Source organism: Hydra vulgaris, chromosome 04 (genome assembly GCF_038396675.1).
Source record: "Hydra vulgaris chromosome 04, alternate assembly HydraT2T_AEP".
In the NCBI taxonomy this organism is placed as follows: domain Eukaryota; kingdom Metazoa; phylum Cnidaria; class Hydrozoa; order Anthoathecata; family Hydridae; genus Hydra; species Hydra vulgaris.
Genome location: NC_088923.1, coordinates 16,777,690 through 16,800,624, shown reverse-complemented (window position 1 = coordinate 16,800,624; position 22,935 = coordinate 16,777,690). Strand labels below are relative to the sequence as shown.

The 22,935-nt window shown below is 25.1% G+C and overlaps 1 long non-coding RNA gene across 5 annotated transcripts; it reads right to left on the bottom strand.

The window, feature by feature from the left end:
• Positions 1-255: 255 nt before the first annotated feature.
• Positions 256-19,550, bottom strand: LOC124818093 (uncharacterized). 5 transcript variants are annotated; one of them, XR_010638068.1, is made up of 3 exons: positions 19,087-19,522; positions 3,661-3,996; positions 256-1,798 (listed from the first exon to the last, which is right to left on the bottom strand). It is a non-coding gene; the product is annotated as an uncharacterized LOC124818093 (long non-coding RNA). The 5 variants fall into 5 exon arrangements; XR_010638067.1 differs by lacking the exon at positions 19,087-19,522 and adding an exon at positions 7,431-7,706; XR_010638071.1 differs by lacking the exon at positions 3,661-3,996 and having other exon boundaries at positions 19,087-19,550.
• Between the last annotated feature and the right edge of the window lie 3,385 nt (positions 19,551-22,935).

Sequence of the window (22,935 nt, the reverse complement as noted above, 5' to 3'; positions counted from 1 at the left end):
AAATTAAAAAAACTATGCAATCAATTGCATAGTTTTTTTAATTTAAGATAAAATGAAACAAATAGACAAGAGTTCAGCTAAAGATGATCATTTTACTTTACGATAAGAAATATTTATTAAAATAAATATTATCCATTTCCCTTTTTATTTACCTGAATTTAGACTAATCTAACGGTTTATTTGCAGTTAAACTAGTATTATACATAATAAATTGATATCAGAGAGAAAAGGAGAGAAGAAAATAGAAAAAAATATATTTTTAAAAAATGTTGTTTTTTTTATATAAAATCATTTTACTTACAACAGCCTGCTGCGGAAAACATCTGATTATTCAACAATGAACAATATAAAAATTTTTTTATATATATATTTATATATATGTACATATTTGCATAGCCCATGATTAATTTTATTATTTGCTAATATAATTCATAGTTACCATATTAAAATTGATACTAGGGGAACCTTAGCAGAACTTTAGGTATGACTTTTCCTAAAACTTAACTTAGCTTCCTTGTTTATAAATTTAATTGATCAACAGCAAATAAATTAAAATAAATAAGTTCGTTAGAAAATGGGTAGTCATAGTTACTGGTAATAAAGCTCGTGTTAAATGTTTCTACTTTGTTGCATATTTTAATTGTAACTAATAACTTCTGTAACATATTACTGGAAATAGAACTACTACTATTGCACGCTATTAGCGCAATATTGCACGCTATTAGAGCTACATCTTCCATAGCATGTTTTTGGTAATAAAACTTGTGTCGTCTAACAATACAAAATCCACTGCATGTTACTGGCAATTCAACTCCACTGATAAGTTTTTAACAACTTCTAACACATATTTTTAGTAACAGAACTTATATTGCACGTTTTTGTCAAAAACACAAGTTGCATGTTTGTAATACTATAACTTTTAGTACCTGATGCATACTCTCACTGCATATATGTTGTAATCATATTTATTAGGTAGTATAACACTGTAATCAATTTATATTGTAGTTTATGACAGTACGCTTTGACAGTAACATACTCATTATTGTGTTTGTTTAGTCAAAAAAAAAAAGCCAAAAAGAGTGGAGAGGTGTTGGAACTATTTCCATGACTTGTTTGCGCCATTGCACTATTGATCGTTATCGTTAATGTGTGTAAATAAATATGCAAGACTAGTAATTCTATTTAAATAATGATCATTAAAAACAATCGAAACAGGGTACACAATTTAATCCATTATGCTTCAATTGAAACTTTTAATCATTTCAACTTCTTTATGCAATATGATCATTAGCATCAAACTGCTATCAAATTTTTTTCACATCATAAGTGATAATGCAAATTTTAATTTTTTCAGTGAAACTATCTTTCTCAATTCAGAGGTGCAATAGTAAAACTATACTTAATGTATATTGCAGAATATATAAATTGCAGAATATTAAAACGTTTATCTTCTATTGAAATGCCATTGGATTTTCTAGACGTGCTAATATATCAGCATGAACTTTTAAGTCTTGTTGAAATTTGTCATATTCAATTGTATTATGTTGATACGACTTAAGCTCGCCAATATCTGTCAAAAGTTGAATTGTATAAGGATGAATCATGTTTAATTTTGGATCTAATTTTCGACAATCAGGTTCTTTTGAGTAAGACTGCGGCACAGTGTGAGACTGCAATTTAGACTTTTTAGATTTATTTTGCGGCGTATTTTTACTTTCATTATTATTTGATGAATCTGTTCCACAACAGTTGTAAAAACTACGTCCCATTATTTATTTAGTTATTTCAATAATTTTATCTAAATTAAAACATACTTTAAGTCTATAATAATTTATAATCTTTGTTTATTTCTATTTATAAACAATCGATTTAAATACATGAATATTAAATAATATATTAATGATACGAAAAAATTGAATTAAATTAATTGAGCTACAGATTTTTAGCTTTTCAAATATAATAATCATCTATTGTCTTACAAATTATTTTAAATTATAAATTCTAATTTTTAATCGTGACTTTAAATGGTAGTTAAATAATAAACTGGCTTAAATAATAGTTTATTTAATATATTGTTACAATTCATTACAATACATTAGTACATTATATACTAAAAAGCAATTAACATTTTTGCTTAAAATTGTCACACAAAAACTAGCCATAATCAATCTTGTTATTTTTCCATTTTTTTATGAATTACTGTAAACTTTAAGTAAAAAAAGCATCGAAAAATGAAATGAAAATGGACACAATACAAAAATACATTCAATACACAATACTTACTATACTTTACAGTTATATATATATATATATATATATATATATATATATATATATATATATATATATATATATATATATTATTATTATTATTATTATTATTATTATTATTATTATTATTATTATTATTACTATTATTATTATTATTATTATTATTATTATTGCTATTTTTGTTATTATTATTATTACTAATAGAATTGTTATTTTCATCGTTAGTATTATTATTATTATTTTGATTATTATTACCAATAACCGGAGTTTTTATTATTACTGCCTATTATTATTACTGATACTTATATTACTATATTTTTTATAATGTTGTAACTGTATATTATTTTAATCTACTTTTCTTTTATTGCTATATTTTAATTAGGTATATAAAAGTCTTATATGTTAGATAGATGTTTAAAACTAAATTAAATTTTGTTCTAAATATATCAAACTTTTTACTTTACTATTATTACATAAAGTTTTTCGTTTAAGTATTGAACTGTTTTTTTTTTTCTTTTTTTCATTATGGTGTTTACTTAAAATTAGGACTTGTACTATATGTAAATATTACATGAAATGTAAAATCTATTTCAGAATACATTTGATTTGATTTGATTACTTGAGCATTCGTATACTTTGCTATATCCAGATCACAGTACAGTTGCATTTTCAATAACTATAAATTAATAAGAATTAGAACAGTGACAAGAATCACTTCAAAAATCGGATCACAAGATAGTATAAAATTTTTGAAAAATGTTTTAAATATTTTAATGAAATAAAATGTTGAATAAATTAAATGAAACATATTGCAATTTAAATTGTGTATTAAAATACACAAATTAAATTACAAATGTAAATTCATAAAGCTGATTGATAAAGCTTATATTAAATCGACATTAACTTAACATGGAGTTGCATTATTTAGGCATTCTGCTGATCAACTCACTGTCCTTGCTACAACTATGTTAGATATATTAGAAAATATTTTTATTGTTATTATTATTATTATCATGGAAAAAAGTTTTTCCATCACATTTATCATGATTCTAACGAGGACAGTGTGTTGATAAGCAGAGTGTTTTAACATTTTGATTTATAAATATCAATAAATACAAATTCTCTCAATACTATATTTTTATTATTTTTAAGATATTTTCAAAAGATTTTTGATACTTGCAACTACAACAACAACAAAAATTTTATTTTTTAAAACTGTATTAAAAAACTAACGAAAATTTCTTAAAATTAGTAAAAATAGAGTATATAGAGAAATCATATTTTTTGATGTTTAAAAACTAAATGCACCATAAATGCTTAATGATATTTAGGTCTGGAGACTGTGGTGGCCAGACAAGTTACTGTACTTTATCAAAACCTTCTACTTACCATTTGGAGACTACTTGAGCTGTGGATAGGGGCATTACTATACTGGAATATTGCATTTCCTTCCGGCTACAGTTCCATAGAATGACAGACCATAGAATGCAATAATCCTAACTATGATTCTTCTATGGAGGGAAACAATTGGGCCAGTGGATTTCAATGATATTCCTACCCAGATCATCACAGATATCCCCTCCATGTTTTACAGTACAGGGTGACCACTCAAATTCAAAAATGAAATTCTGTGATTTTTTGATGACTTTTTCTAAATTTCTGTGATAAATTACTAGGGTAAAATATCAAGTGCTTGCCATGCACTTAGCCATTGTAGCTTCATCACTAAAAAATAAGCAGACAAAAATCTAATTGCTAAGAAGTTTCGAAATCATGTCTGAAAAAAGCTTAAATGTTTGCATTATAACTGACAAAAACTTGACAATTGTAACTTTAAAAATAAAGGTACAAGATCTTTTTAGAAACTAAGTAACAACAACAAGAGCGCATGGTGAGCACTAAGTGTTTAACCTTATCTCTAAAAAAGAATTTCTATTGTGTAAATGAAAAAATATATACTTTTCCAAAAATATGTTAAAAAAATAAATAATAAACATAATCTTTTTTATGAACAAATATGCACATATAGAATAAATAGAATACAATGGGTAACATAACTTTATTTGAAACATTTCAGATTTCTGAATAACAAATAACTGTTAAATATATTTTTTTGTGTGGAAGAATTACTGATATCAATCTTTTGTTTAAATGGTTGAAGTGATGCAGTTAAAAATTTTGTACAAAAATATATACTAAAAAATCAAACTACTTTAGTAAAGAAGTTTTTTTTAGTAGACTTTTTAGTATATATTTTTGTACAGTAAATTTTTATACAGTAAATTTTTGTACAGTAAATTTTTGTACAGTAAATTTTGGTACAGTAAATTACTGTAATAAAAATAAAAACTTTCTTTCAAGATATGAAATGACTAAAACTTAAATTAAATTAAATGACTTTTAAATCTCCATCTAATTTATCAATTATTCAGCTGTTTAACATAAGTTTGCTTTTCTTTTACTTTTCCCCTAATAGCCAGCAAATCCATGGAATCAGATTTAATCAACAAATCCATGGAATCAGATTTTTCTGCTTGAATGCTAAACACTTAATTTCTTCATTTAGAGTAACAATACACAACTTAATGCCTTTTTTTCTCTTTCTCACATCAATAATTTTTTAAACGATGAGCTTTCTATTTTTTGCTTTTCTAGTAGAACATTTTTCCTTTTTTAATATGTGCGACATTTTTCCTTTTTTAATATGTGCGATATTTTTATCCAAATATCGCACATATTAAAATTGAGCAAACTTACAATTTTTTTCAATTTATTAGTGATTGTGAAATTATGAACACCTGCTTTGTTGTTTTAGCTAAACTGTTCCTTTTTCTAGTTACAACAGATTTTGTAAAGTCATCAAACTGATCTTTGCCAAAATCAGCTCTTTGGACAGACATCAACCTGGATCTATACAATATATTAACCAGCTGGCCAAAATGAGCAAACCCAGATTCTTTTTTGTTAACTATATTATTTGGGGATAGACATGTTGCATTTCGCACTACTATGTACTTCAAAGGACTTCTTGCAATTTTTTAACAATTTTGACCAGCATAGTAATGCATTCTTCTTTAAACTTGTCTTTACCACCAAATACTATTTCAAAGGACATGCAATATCCCTGAAATTTTCCAACTCTGCTTGAGAAGTTTGTCCTCATGATGATATACCAGTATATCATACAATGCACGTTTGGGTCTTTAGCTTTGCTAAGGCTTTTCCAGTATAAAAGGACATTTTAAGAATTTTTATTTTAATAAGCAATTTTTCACGATCAGATGCCTACCATGGTGTTAACTGGTTTTATGCAGATCATGTTAATGTATATGCAGATATTTTTATGATAGCATCATAAAAATATCCACTAAGAAGATCATTATCCATAGTTTATGAGCTCTTCCTATCCTTACCCAGAATTTAATTGGGGGGAGGGGTAATGATTTCCATGACACTTCTATGTGGCCACCCTGCAATAGGAAGAAGGCAGTCTGGTTCAAATGTTTTATTAGGCTGCCTCTAGATGTAAACCCAGCAAGAGATCAGAAATAAAGTAAATGATGATTCATCAGAGAATATCACATTCTCCTATAGACCATCTTTGAGTGTTTTTACACCACTTAAACACTTTACATTTTTTGGTGTTGAGAGCAGAGGTTTTCAGATGGCAGACCTCCCATGAAATCCATAATTAAAATCACTTTATTCCACAATCTGAACCATTTTATTCCATAACTAAAACCACTATATTCCATAATTAAAATCACTTTATTCCGTAATTAAAATCACTTTATTCCATAATTAAAACCATCTTATTACAAGATTATAAATACTTTATTTTATAAAACAAATAAATTATGAAAAATTATAAAAAACGTTTTCCACAAATATTTTCAAGTTCAATATTTATTTTTAGATGAAAGAATTTCTAGACAATAAATATTGCCTCAGATGCTCGTAAAAATTACTAAAACTACCTGATCGGGTGTCTAGTAGATAGCAAATGCGCTCTTTTATCGTGTTTCTTGTTTTTGCCAATGGTTTCATTCTCTTATAAGTTGTTTTTATTTCACCAAAAACTTCCTCTATGGGATTCAATTGGGGAGAATAGGCAGGTAAAACTTGAATATAATCCAATTTTCATTTAATAATCTCAACACATCTCTGCTGCGATGAAATTTACAATTATCCATGATAAGAACGTGATTTGGATTGCTTCTGAAATATGGAATAAGATTTTGTGTAATAACATTTTAAATCTTTCTGAACTATAAGCACCATCATTTAAATCATAAGAAACTATTCCATTAATATTAATAACCATCATCAAGCTCATATTTACACGTTTGCTGGCTGGGACAGTAACATATGCTTTTTGATTTACCAATGAATATCCATAATTAGTAGTGGTGTGCAGGTTAAAACCTGTTTCATCTAAAAATACTAATTGGTCATAATTATAGTTTGCTAATTCTCTTGCAAATAATTGCCTGGCGTTTAAAATTTTCAGAGAATTTCTTTCTATTGGTACTTTAGTAAGCCTCTTTCTAGTATATCCATTTATTTTTTAAATTATACTTACATAACTTTGTGAGCGATTGATTCCAATATTATTTAAATTTTCTACAATTTCTTGCTGAACATAACTACTGTTATTATTTAAATATGTGACTATTTCAATTTTTATTATACTGTTATCCTTAAATTTCGGCCCTCTTTTGGCACCTAATATTTCTTTATCTGTTAAGCCATTATTAATTTTTTTAAATAATTTATGTACACAGCTGTAGGATAAGTTGGTTAATTCTTGAATTTCTTTATTAGATTTTTTAAGATCTAAATATCTTTTAACATTTTTAATTGTTTTGCTAGTAATTTCAATTCAGGTCATACTTTCCTGTGTCATACTTGGGCAATTTTTTTAAGTATATGTATTTTATAATAAAGTGGTTTTAATTATGGAATAAAGTGATTTTAATTATGGAATAAAGTGTATATATATATATATATATATATATATATATATATATATATATATATATATATATATATATATATATATATATATATATATATATATATATATATATATACACACAAGACAGTTTTAAATTGTCCTTAATTACCTCAAAGTTTCTACATTTGTAAACAAGACTTACTTTTTCAGCAGGTTGTAGTTGCTTAGCTGTCTATTTGTATGTTTTTTAGTGCAAGAAACTGGTTTTTCAATTTTGCTCTTAAGGTTTGAGTATTCTTGTTATATGCCTGCAACACCACTATCTGGACAGTTTTGTAGCTTTCTCTCTCTCTCTTTCTTTTCACTGTACTTTAGAAAAGTAAGTCCAGAAAGATATCCTATAAAACATGACTTTAGATTTTTGCTTTGTTGGATGCCTTGCTTTTAGACTTTAGATCCTCTACCGCATCATGGTGCCTAATTCAATAATTTGATACAGTGATAACATGTCTTTAATTTCCTCAAAACATCTATATTGGTAAACTAGGCTCAGCTTCTTATAAGATAATAGCTGCACAGCTGCCTCTTTGTATGCTGTTTTAACACAAGAAACTGGTTTTTTAATTGGCATTATATCAAATATGAAATAACTTTTTCATTTATGTAAATATTTTTAGCTGACTTCTAACAGATTAAGGTTGACAATAATTATTGCTGACTACATTTTTTTTAATTCTGAGGGTTAATATATATATATATATATATATATATATATATATATATATATATATATATATATTATATATATATATATATAAAGATAGATAGATAAAAAGATAAATAGATAGATAGGCCTCGGTGGTAGGTGAGAGCTTCAGCTCTCACTCTTGCCCACATTCTTCACTACTAAAGTGGTTTACGGGAGCAATACGGCTCTTACAAAAAAAATTATATTCATAAATATGAATACAAATATTGAAATTTTTTCATAAATATAAATATAACTAATGAATTTTTTTTATGAACACTTTCTTCTCTTTTCTATTTTTAGATATTGATTAGAAAAGTTAAAATTTTTGTGCAAACTACATTGAACAAACAAAAAACAAAGTTCCAGTTTAAGATTTATTTTTTCTTATTCTAATAAATAAATAGATAGCTAGTGTGTAGTATAGCTAGCGTGTAGTGTAGCTAGTCAGGGGTCGTAGTCAAATATTTATAAAAAATTCCCTGACTTTTCACTGACTTTTTTGAAAATTCAGATGAATTTTCCTGACCATTTTTAACAATTTTTTTTATAAAATGTTTAAAATTACTATCTACTGTAATGGAAATGCTAAAATTGTACATGCTTTGAATGACAAAACTTATAAAACTTAGCTATTAGCTCAGTTGGATCTTTTTATACAAGTTAGTATGAATATTATTATTAAAGATGACTAAGAATAAACATTAAGAAAAACATAAGTTTCAGGAAAAAAAATGGGTAGCACCAACAAAAACATAATAGCTTAATTGTAAAACAAGTAACTTCTCAATCAGAATTCCCTGAAAAAAAATAACTTCCCTGACTTTTCCAGGTTTTCCATGACTTTAGCCTAAATTAACTAATTTTCCAGGTTTTCCAAGTACAGTACGAACCCTGCTAGTGTGTAGCGTAGTGATAGTGTGAAAAAGAAAAAAAAAAAAAAAATTCTTTTTTAAAAATTTAAGAAATTTTTTTTTCTAAATTTTTTTTAAATGAAGTATAAAACATAATATAAAATATAAAAACTTATTTAAACTCTTTTTTTGTCTAGCGCCCCTCCTCTTTTCATAAAACTGACACTGATTATGGTTTTACCATAAAACATAGAAATAAGGTCGGTGATTTTTTGCCGACCTCAAACACTTCTAGGTGGACAGTTAGGTCATCATTGCCAAATGCAGAAATAGAATTGGCATTTGGCAATACCAACCTAAAATTAACTGAGGTCGGGCAACTTTTTTCCAAGCTTGTTTCCATGTTGCTATGGTGAAACCTTTGTGTTAAATGTATTGTACCAATATGATTTCAATAAATATATTATAAGGTCAGAAATTTATTGCGGAGATTATTTTCTCTAACTGAGAGCTGTTTCACTTTAGAAATTCATAACAAACCATAAAAAAAAAACTTAAGTAACTACTACATAGCAGATACCAAATGGAAGTTTAATATCTATATATATCTATATATCTATATATCTATATATCTATATATCTATATCTATATCTATATCTATATATATATATATATATATATATATATATATATATATATATATATATATATATATATATATATATATATATATATATATATATATATATATTTATATATATATATATATATACCTATATATATATAGATATATAGATATATATATATATATATATATGTAATTTAATATATATATATATATATATATATATATATATATATATATATATTTCACTTTAGAAATTCATAACAAACCATAAAAAAAAAACTTAAGTAACTACTACATAGCAGATACCAAATGGAAGTTTAATATCTATATATATCTATATATCTATATATATATATATATATATATATATATATATATATATACATATATATATATATATATATATATATATATATATATTTATATATATATATATATACCTATATATATATAGATATATAGATATATATATATATATATATATATATATATATATATATATATATATATATATATATATATATATATATATATATATATATAAATATAGAAAGATATATATATATAGAGATATATATATAGATATATATGTATATTATTTATTATATTTTAATGAAAATATATAATACCTATTTATTTACAAGTTTACTCAAATATTTTTTCATTTTTGTAAAATTTTTAAAGCAATAACATATCTCCTAATAACTATTTTTCACAGAATATTAAATAAAGTAATGTTTTTACTAACTAAAACGAGCCAAAAACATAAAATTATTAATCTTTAAGCCAATTATATCTTTTTTAGTAAAAGCGTTTTTGTTTTTGTTTTTAAACAAAAAATTTATAAGATGGTGTGTGCGGATAAATCTTTTCCGGTCACCCCAACCTTTTCCGGTAACTCCATCTTCCGTCACAAATTCAAAAGTTTGTTAATTTTTTTTTTTTTATTGTATTCATGACGTGCTGAGTATGGTAGCTATGTCATATTTATTTTTACATAGATCTCGCGCTGGTTTTAATCTGGAGTGTGTGTTTGCGGGTTGTGTGTGGTTAGACAAAAAAAAAAAAATTATATTTAATATGTAAATTATAAATTATATTTTATATGTAAAAAAATGTAAGTGGGACAAAGAAGGGGACAAAGCTTCCTTGGTCCTTAATTACCGCAATCATTATCATACCGTAAACCAAGTAAAGTAGAAAATAGCGCTTTTTTTTTTTTTTTTTAATTCTCTCTAAATATAAGTAATTTTACAAAACTGTGGCGTTTTGGGATAAGGCTTTAATTTTGTTTACATGTTTAAGGCCCTCTAAATTTTTTTGCTAATAATTAGTTTTGATAAATAATTTAAAATGTTTTGTAGTATTATATATGTATATATATATATATATATATATATATATATATATATATATATATATATATATATATATATATATATATATATATGCATATATATATATATATATATATATATATATATATATATATATATATATGCATATATATATATATATATATATATATATATATATATATATATATATATATATATATATATATATATATACTGCATATATATATTATATATGCATATATATATATATATATATATATATATATATATATATATATATATATATATATATATATGCATTAAAATACCTGTATTTGAACTATAATAGTTTACAAGAAATCTAAACTTTCAGAACATTTTTCGCACTCTAATATTTATCTTTCTTAGTTCTTAAACATTCCAAAGTTAATACGGCTGCATTAAAATTACAGCTACTTCGTTTTCTTCATCATTGTTACAACGTTTAACCTTTAATTTTATAGTTCTGTTAAACATTTTTTATATGTAGACAAATAAATGAGGAAAAAAATTTTTAAAAACAATTTTAAAATGATGGAAAGATTAATTATATTTTAATTGTAATGATTATGCATTCAAAATAAGTTCTAACTATTTAATTATTTATAAGATCTAATTAGTCATTCAATAACTTTATTCAATTTTTTTTTTTTTTCTTACTTTTTTTATTGTTGCGTGGGATAGCAACAGTATATTTTATCAGATTATTGCAAGATTTATTAATTATTATTTTCCATTTTTTAAAACAAAAAACAGCTTTAATCCTTCCTTTGTTTGCGTGTTGCATAATAACTGGCCTGTTGTATAATAACTCATCGTGTTAAAACCAATGATTTCAATATTTAAATTTTAAATAAATACTTAATCGTTACTTTAAACTTTATTTTATTTTTAAATGATTGTTTGAGCTTTTTTTCTACCGATAGATCAAAATAATGTGATGTAATCTTTGTAGTTGTGTATTGTCACTATAATAAAATTGTGTTACCTCAATCACCCAAAAAGTGTGGTCTATATATATATATATATATATATATATATATATATATATATATATATATATATATATATATATATATATATATATATATATATATATATATATATATATATATATATATATATATATATATATATGTAGAAAATGAATCTACGTGATTTTCACAATTTTGAACTATAAAATGGAACTAGTTGCAAACTAGTTAATAAAAATATATTTTTTATACATAAAAATATATTGTACATATTATACATAATATTATACATAAAATATTATACATAAAAATATATTTTTTTATGTTTAGTTTTACGTAACTAGTTCCATTTGTGTATAATTATTTTAACGATAAAATTATATTTCACCTGATGATTGCAATAACATAAAACTTAAAGTATTGAAAATCACGACGTTTTATTTTCTACATATATATATACCTAATACGCCAAATGGCGCTATTTAGGGAACCTGCGAAATGATTTTTTTTTTTGTGGAGTTTTATACCTAAAATGCTGAATCTTTTTTTATTTCATTTTTTAGATATTATAGCTTGGAAAAATAAACATGTATAATAGTTATTATGCCAAAATTTATATTAAAGTTTGTATCAATATTATATCAATGTATTTTTATCAATCTGATACGTAATAATTTTGTACATATTTTTTTTTTTTTTTTCACGATAATAAATGTATCTTTATATGGTATATCTGAAGAAGAAAAAATAAATAAAATAAATTTAAAAAATTACACATGTTAACATTTATTTTTATAAAACTGAATGACACACTGCAAACTTAATAAATTTTTTGAAGAGGGCGGTTGCTGGCTATAATTGGTGAATCTGTACATTAGAAAATAATATATCATTTTTTTTCTTTTTTATACATTTATGATTGTCATAACACTATGGCTTAACTGTCAAACTCAAGTTATTGTACATCAATATGTGTAGACAATATTCGATACGCGTTACTCATATCGAATCTTGTTTTTACTTTACTTTTACTTTAATGGATATATTCATCAAAAAGTAAAAAGTGTAATAAAATGCAATATAAAAGTTGTACATAGGCATAAAGTGCATATACGTAGAGATTATATCAATAATTTATGAGTGAAACATACCCCCAATCTAAACTTTTTTCAATCTATGCTCTATTTGCTGCGTCTCTACAAAAATGACTTTGAGTAATAATTAGGATAATTAGTTAAAATTAATGTTACTAGTTGTATAATCGAGACAGATATAAAACTCGTTGCGCAAGCTAGAAAAATCTAAATCAGTTTGCACTTTTTAAAATTTATCTAAAAGTATTAGCTTATAATTTATGTTAATTGTAAGCTTTTAATTTATTTATTTTGTTTATTGCATACCAAGGCAAAAAAACAATATAATCAAAATGTAATCAAAGGGGTTGCATTTTTACATTTTATGCTTTATTTGAAACAAAACAAAAAAAAAGTGGGGGGGGACTAAAGCCCCTTACAACTCCCTCTCATGGCACTGCGATCTTTGATTCTAATCGAATTTGATTAGATTACACTGATAAGCAAATAAAATTTTATTGTGCATATCTTGTTAACTAGGTGGTTTTTTAAAACAAATTAAATATGCTGATTTCAAATATGCAAACCATTTTTCACCATCACGTCAAGTTGTAAAGATATTTGGGTTCAAATCTTTAGTATTTAAGGTAAAGTCCCTAATATTGTCGAAAAAAAAGTTATTCAAAAGTATGTCAACCTGGGTCTCAAAAGAAGCGTATTTTCATAGAGATTTTAGAAAAGATAAAAATTTTTAATTAAAATATAATTACAAAAAAAATATGTGAAAAAAATGATAAAGGCTCTTAAAAAAATTTCAACAGAATGATATTCAGTAATAAAACAAAAAAAACTAATATTTATTACAAATGAATAACATTTTTAAAATCTCTATGAAAATACGCTTCTTTTGAGACCCAGGTTTACGTTTTGTGCTCGATTGCACGGTTTGATTATATTCAAAAAAATTTAAATCAAATCAAATTAAAAAATCTAAAATCTATTTCATAGTCAAAAATTTCTACATAAAGTATTAACATTTATTTAAGAACTTAAAAACTTAAATATACATTTTACCTATTTTTTTAAAATAATTGTTTTTTAATTTGCTATAGTCTTTTCTGCTAATTTTAATATTTAAAAAGCATAAGTTTCGTTGCTTGAAACCATCTTGAAAGAAAATACAAACTTTTTTAAATTTTTGTTGTTGTTGCTTTTATCTTTTACCTCGCAGTAGTTGAGTTATAGTTGATTTGAATCACAATTTAATAACTTGATTTTTTTATTTCTTTTTCAAGTCTTAATGAAAACTTAATATTTAGTTAAAAGGTTTTAAATGATATTTGACAATAAGATTTTACCATAAAAATACAAAATCTAAGTTTTTGATCAGAGGGCATTAAAGCATTGTCCTAGTTAGGGATGTATTGGCTTTCCTTCGAAAAGATAATTTAGAAAGCAAGAAAGATATTTTGGAAGCTGCATGCAAGCATGCAAAGCAATTAATTATTTAAATAGGTTAGTAAACCCGGCCCCAGTGATGAAAAGCATGATGGTTCTAGATATTGAGAAACTTAACACATTACAGATATTAATTTTTATGTATAAATATAAAAACAATCTTCTACCAAGCGTTTTTTTCAGATAACTTTCTTATATCATTTTCTGAAAAATATAATCTGCGTTCAAATACCAGGAACGACTATCAACTAGGAAAAATTAAATCACAGCAGTCAAGTTTTCTGATTACCAACCGAGGTCCATCAATATGGAATCGTTTCCAAAATAAAAATATTAAAGACCTAAAAAGCATTTCATTGTTTAAACAACAAACTAAAATGCATCTCCTTAATTCCTGACATATATATTATAGTTTACAGTATTTGTTTTCAGATTTTTTTATTTTTTTCTTTTTATTTATTTTTTTATTTTTTATTTTTATGTGTTTTAATTTTATTAAATTTTTTATTTTTCTTTAAAAATTAAAGTGTTTTTTATTTTTATTTCAATAGTGACTAAAGGGGCTTTATGAAAAGGTTGTGATGATAAACGCATCATCCTTACCTTCTTTGAGTCCCTGACTGATTATAACAGTATATATATATTATAAATTAAAAAGATTAAAAACGTTTTTTATAAAGGTTTTTTATGTTTACGATGTTATTTATTTTATATGAAAAATTGTAATATTGTTTAATCAGCGAAATAAAAGTTAAATAAATCAAATAAAAAAAATAAATAAAAACCTAACATTAATCTTATGGATTCTATTGACACAAATATTATTAACTATATGGATGCATTAACAATAATTATACGTAGTGTTGCCAGATGTCCGGATTTTACAAAAGAAAACACAGTAAAAATCTTTATTTTTATAGCTTCGGCACTCTATTCTCCATCTGGTAACTCTAATCATATGGATGTATTAACTATAATGATATCATATGATTATGAATACTATAATGGATAACATAGGATACCATGATTCATATGGATATATTATCATTAATCAGAGGAATTGTAATATTAATCAACTATATGGAGTGTAACATTAATCACATGAATAGTAACACTCATTACGCAGAGTGTAATATTAATAATATGGATGCATTAACATTAATGATATAGATTGTATTTTTTCTATTTTTACAATTATGTAGTGCCATAATATAATTAAAACATTTATTATTTGATATTTATCGAGGATACGTTTTCATGCGTTTCATAGCAAAAAGAGATCACTCGGTTACAGTTTTTTATGTTTTTAATATATTTTATTTACCATGAAACCTGCTTCATCTTATCACAATCCTACGCATCATACAATTTGGGGTCATTCATAAAATGACATCTTTTTAAATACCAATTTTTAATGTCACAATATAATAATGGGAATAAAATTTGCGGGAATTAGAAACTTTTATTAATATAGTAGTAAAGACAGATCTAAATAACTATGAAATGTTTTTCTGAACGTATCATTAACGTATCATCAACGTATCATCAACAGTTGATGAACATTTTAATTTACCTTTTTGATTTTTTTGTCTCAGTCACTGAGAAAAAAAATCAGCAAGATAAAGTAAAATTCATTTAATGTTTGAAATAATTTTCAATAACATTCTTCTTTTATTGAGTTACTCTAAATAGGGGCATTTCTAAAATATAATATTATTCAAATTAACTTCCAGATAAGTTGTAAATTTTAAACATTTTTATATTCATACGTATGCTATATAACGATGTTATATGAGCCTGGATGAGAACAAAAATAGATATATCGATGTACTTAGAGTTGAGTTTTAGAGTTAAGTCAATATAATTTTATTACTATCATAAGAGTATAGCAAAGAAAAATTAAGGTTTAAAATAAAGTAACCAAAATCAGTAACCACCTTGTTTAAAAATGGGAGTTTGTGTTTTGAAAACAAATTTTCTAATTTCCTACCATATATGAAAATTTATTCAAGGATTAAACATTTTATAAAAAAAATGTTATTATGTTCAGTAATTATATCCATGTAAAGTTTACACCCTCTCGTTTAGAGGAGGTGGTTAACTTTATATGGCTATTAATTTTGAAGAGCGCAGTTTTTATCAAACCATTGTTAAATGAATTAGGTATTAACATACAAAAGTTCGGAGAACAATAAGTTCTAGATTGCCTTTTGTTTGAAGAAAAAAACAGCTCCAAAAAATATTTGGTTTGATTCAGTTATTAGGAGGAAAAATTACTTTACTGCCGTATTAGATGCTACCGGGGCAGTAGGAGAATTTCAGTGTGTTATATTTAAATATTTACATGTGAGTATTGTTTTTCGTATTTTATTTATAATTCATTATTTAGTTACTGTAAAATAATAATTATACTGAAGTCATAAGTTATACTAATTATACTGTTAAAAACTAATTTCGGCTTTCAGTTAAATACATATTAAAATTTAAAAATACCTTAAAGAAAGTTTTATCCAATCTTTTATTTTCACTTATTTTGTTTTCAATCTTAAAACAAATATTTTGCATTAAAAAATTTTTTTTTTGCATAATATAACTTCTATTTAATAGAGCATACTCGTGAGCTTGTCTGATTGTTCATATAGCCGCGTGAAATATTAAGTAAATATGCAAAAAGGCTTGTTATTATTTGCACTGTTCAAAGTGAATGGACAACGTTAAGCGCTGGTGTATCTATAGTTTAATAATCGTTGTTTTTAAATAACAGAAGTAATTAAGTTGTTAAGGATTTGAACCAATGAAAATTAACTTGCTATTTGAACCAATGAAATTTTACTTTTTAATTTGAAACGTAATCTAAGGCTTAAATAAAATTACATCGACCAGATTTAAAATAAGTATTTGAATAAATCTGTGAATAAATCAAGATATTTAGAATAACTCTTTAATAAACTATTTAAAAATTTTATTTATAAATCTTTTCGAATAAAATAAATATATTTTTATATAAAAATTGATAAAAATCTTGCTTACATACAAAAACACTCACAAACATAGTGTTTACTTAATATGCGGGTTTGTTTTTGACTTTAAAACGTTTACTAGATACAATCCATACTCTAATTCCATAAGATATTTATAGATTTGCTACAAAAATCGTTTTAAAACGACTGCATGGATTTGACAATGTTTCTAAAATAAGTAACGCAGACGTGTACTAAACTTTTTTCATATGTTAATGCTAAAAAAAATCTTCGCAGCCAACTCTAAGTGCAAAATTAAGGTACATTTTCCGATTTTTTATATAATTAGTAAAATAAAACTGTATGTGAGAATAATATAAAATATAATAAAATATAAACAATTTATTAGATTTAACAATAAAAAAAAATAATATAAATATAAAATAAAAAGTTAAAAATTGCAGAAAAATATTTCAACAATCGTTACCTTCGTAAACCCTCCTCTGTGACAACAGAAATATTTATTCAATTGCAAAAAAAAAAGGTTCAAATGTCAAAATATTATCAACAAAATCAATTGAATCAAATAAACTTAAAAAGAACAAATTTCTAGAGGATTTAAGTTCCCCTTCAACAAGCATGTTTATAGTTTATTTATCAAGTTAAATTCAATAACTGAAGATCCCTCACCGAGCATCGTACTTCCTTCATCAAAGTTCTATATTTCAATACGTAAAAAATATAACTTAATTAAAACATGAAATAATAGATCTTTGTAAAATTAAAAATACCAGCATTATTAATTCCGCCTACACTCTCTTTAAAGTATATTCTTGAAATTGTCAGAAAACATTTAGTTGCGTTAATGCTTATCTGAAAAGTAAAGTATTTCTTACAAAGAACAGAAATAATGCAGATAAGCTGTTAAAACTTGTTTTAATTAAGAAAACATTTATAATGTGTTTCTAACTTTAAAGTTTAACATTATCAACGGTAAAGACCTGACGATGTTACAAAATGGTTTTGTAACATCGTCATCTGACATCGCAAGTTTAAATGAAACTTAACAACGTTTATTTAACACCAAGTGTTTACAGATTGACTTGATAAGACAAAAATATTATTTGGTGAATAAATTATAAAAAAAAAAAAAGAAAATGATGAAATATATATTTATTTATCTTATATATTACTTACTTAGTTTATTACGAGAAAAGCGGAAGGGAGGGGGTAGATGGTTGAGAACTTGAGTAGTTAAATTTTGAAACAAATTGACAAATTGGTTTAATTTTGGAGCTTTTAACCAGATAGTTTCAGAATGAGTTTTGCATTTAGTCGTTTGTTTGGAACTGTTTTCCAGACGCATAACTAAGGTAAACAAAATGTGAAAATAGATTACTTCAATTTAATAAGATAAGGAAGAATCTAAAAAATCGTTAATATTTTAATAATAATCGTTTAAAATTTTGTTTTGTTTTAACGTCAAAACACATTTTTGCATTTTTAAAATTTTTTTTATAAAGCATCAACTTTGTGAAACATTTTCGATTTAGATTACTTTTTCGAATTTTTTTTAGGAAAAACATTTACACTTCATTATTTAAAAACAGAATGAACATTTTAAAGTTTAAAGTTTGCCCATATCTGAAAGTAACCTATTTATAATACACAAACAAACTCTAGTTTATCAGTGCCAGCTGTTGTCGCTGTTGTTGTTTCATAGCTTCGATTAGTAAATTTGTTTCTTTACTATGCCTAAGAAATGTTATTAATGTTATATACTTACTTTTAATCTACTTATGGTTGTGTTCAATTGAACCGATAAAGTTCGAAAACTCCAACTGCAAGCTAACCGCAAGAAAATTCTTACACGATGTGATTATTGCCAAGATAACAATTTTAAACTATTTTCAAAATTGAAATAAAACTTTTATTTTGTTTTTATTTTAGATTTTTATTTTGTACGCATCACAGACTTGAATGTTTGGTGAAAATATATTATCTTAAAACAGAACAAGAAAGTGTGATTTACGGGGTTTCTGAAATAACTGATTCAATTAGTTTGACTACGTCACTTTGTTTGCTTATCGCTTTGTTGTTCCTCAAATGTTTGTCTTTGAATATTTTCTGCTAGTATTTTGGAACTAACTCTGGCGGCAACAAAACATTTACTCTTAATGAGAGGTCTCTTATATAAAGTTTTCAAATAATTAAAATGCTATTGAAAAGGAAACAAAAAAGCTAGCTGTTTAGGATTGTTTATATTATGTTATTATTCCCTCTCTTCATAATATTTATAACAATATTTTTGTTTTCTATTGCTTCAAAAACGTTTAAAATTAAGTAAACTCTTTATGTTTGATCAGTCTAAACCGAGTTACAACCTAACCAAAACTAATGGTTAAAACTATTTAACGTTGCTTCAATACTGTAAATAAGTAAACTTAATTTTTAATTTTTAGAAAACGGTAATTTTATCTTTATATTATTTTTATTCTAATTAAAGTTAAAAAATCTTCAAAAAATATCAAACAATTGTTACAGAACAGCTTTTATGCTTCCCGTCAATAACTAATGACGGATTAGTAGAAATACTTTTGAGGCAGTATGTTGAAAATTGTTAAATAACTTTGTTGTTTATGAGGTTTGATAAAAATAAATAGGCATTTTAAAACAGGTATAAAAAAGAAAAAGAAAAAAAAAGAAAAAAACTTTTATTGTTCAACATTAACACTACATTTAGTATGTAATAAACAAATGAATTTTTCTGAATAAAATGAATGCACTTAACTAAACGTAACTAAGCAAAGCAGAAGTTTTTGACTTTATAAAACTCCGCTTGGTAAATGACATATATTATCCGAACATTATCAAACTCACACATATACTGATGAATATAAAAATGACAAAGCAAAAATTATCCTTACTAATTATCGCTTACTAATCATCGCTTACTAATTAATTTACTTACTACATCGCTTTTTACTTACTATTTTTACTTACTATTACTAATTTACTTACTACATCGCTTACTAATTAATTTGCGGCCGTGGCGCAGTGGTTAGAACGCTTGCTTTATAAGCAGGAGATCCAGGTTCGAAACGAGCTCTGGACATATTTTCGCGTCACGGTAAGGAAGGAGGCGTGAACTTCCTGGTTAAATGCACTTCCGCGGAGCTCTGTGACAAGACCGTTAGGACTTCTTGGGGCACCTAAAATAAAAACTAAAAAAAAAAAATTATCGCTTACTAATTATCGCTTACTAATTATCGCTTACTAATTATCGCTTACTAATTATCGCTTACTAGTTATCGCTTACTAATTATCGCTTACTAATTATCGCTTACTAATTATCGCTTGCTAATTTTTTAGGATAGCAAAACAAGCACCAACAGAAGAATGTTTAGAATTGTTTCAAAACTATTGTGGTTATTAATTTGCTCCCAGGAGTCCTTACGGTCTTATCACAAAGCACTTCGAAAGAGCATTTAAATAGAAATTTACGCCTCCTTGCTTACCAATGTTGCTTATTGGGTTTTAGCATTTTTTGTTAGTTCGCTTGGGTATACTGTTGTATTAACAGCATTTTTATCTTAATTGGCACAATTGCACTGGGTTTGGAGTTCCACTAATCATATTTTTGAATTATTTGACAGGTGCATGTACATTAGAATTGCAGGACTATTGCAATCCAATATAGATAAATTTGATTGGTGCAAAGAACCACAGTTCTGTTTGAGTTTATTTAGATCTAATGGAATAAAGCTACAAAGAGTTGTGAATCAAAACTAAATCATGGGTGTTGCATTAATCCAAAAAATAGTTACAGCTGACATTGCGTTTGCATATAAGTGGTAAACGCACACGTATCAGTGGTTAACTCGTTCTTTTTAAAACACTGTTATACAACAAATAACCTGGTTTAATTGATGGAATTTAAAATACAAACCCCTAGTAACAGTGAAGTATGTGCATATTTTCTTCAAATGTTGGAGTAATTCCTAAACTAGGAATTCTAGGCTTGATCAAGTTTCACTTGGTTTGATTAAAATCTTTAGTTTGTTTGGTTATGCCTGCTCCAGCCGAGAAAAAAATCCTTCATTACAAAAGATTGAATCGTTTTGTCAGTCAGAAAATTAATGTCTTTTGATATATTTTTTTTAAATGTATCGTTAATGAATGAAAAATTTTGAATTTTATCCCAGTTAGATCTTTCATTATTCTGTATGCTCACTTTGCATTCGTTTTCATTTTGCTTTTCTTTTTTAAACTAGTTTAATTTTCCATTTAATACACGTTTTGTCTATTTCGGCAAAATTTTTTATAGATTTTGTTATTGTTTTAAATTTTCAAAATCATTTACAAGCTCTTTTATCAACAACGATGATTGATAAACAACCTGGTCTTTTTTTTATATTGCTTAGCTGACATTTTTTTTATTTTTTTCCAATATCAAATTATAAATAGTTATAAACGCATTTATCATAGACGGTGCTATGAATTTTCAACATATAATGCGTCACTAAAAAAATTCTTCATTTAAATTTATGATATTAAAAAAGTTTGCTTATATTTAGCATTTTCAGCATTTTCTCTGGAACACAATCTAGAGTCGCTTTTTTAGGCTGCTTTTATTGACTGAGGATATTTTGTCCCATCTACTCAATGACAAAGAGGATGAATTGCATATATAAATATCTGTATTGTTTTTAAAATCTAGCAAGTGGATTCTTACTTTTAAGTATGGCTTGAACTTCTTTGAAATTCCCTGCCATGATGGCTCCTAAATCGAAGCCTTCACACCGTACATATTAATGTGGTAAACCACGTTGAATTAATGCTGCCAAATTTCTAATAAAATTAATTTTATGAAACCAACGAACCAATTGCATATTTATTATTTGACAATTTCACATATCAAATAGTTTCAGTTCATTGGTCTTAGTAAATAAACCTTTGTGAAATCCTGTAAAATATTATACTATAATATTTAGCTTATTGAATATCTTATAGTATTTCACTTTCCACATTTTTATCGAGGACAAAAAAAAAAAGTTGAAGTAACTATTAAAAAAAAATATTTTTTAGAGATTTAGCCGCACCCTTTGCAATTTTTCTGTTGTCGGTCAATGCGACTATTTGTAATTTTTAATTTTTAATTTTGATTTACAGTAGCGTGCAAAAGTAACCGGACAAGAGCATAACTTGAGATAACTTTTGAATAAAAAGTTCAACTTTCAAATTTTCACTGAAATGTCAAAAAATTGATTACAAACCTAAAAACAAAAGAATTTTTATTAAATCTAAGCAATTTAATCTTAAAAGTTTATTTAATTAAAATATGCGCGCGCAAAAGAATCCGGACAAAAAAAAACTTGAATAAGATTTCTTTTTTTAAACATTTTTTAAAATGAAAATGCTTTATTTTAAGGTATTGCTTCACTACTTTGTCGGAAAGTCCTTAGCATTAATTACTGCTTGACAGTGACAAGGCATTGAGTCCACAAGCTTCATAATCACAAAAATTTTTATTTTTCCCATTCCTTTTTCAGAGTATTCAATAAATCACGTTTACTTGTTTGTTGTTGTTCACACAAGGGTTGAAGTGTGCTTTGGGTCATTGTTCTTCTAAAAC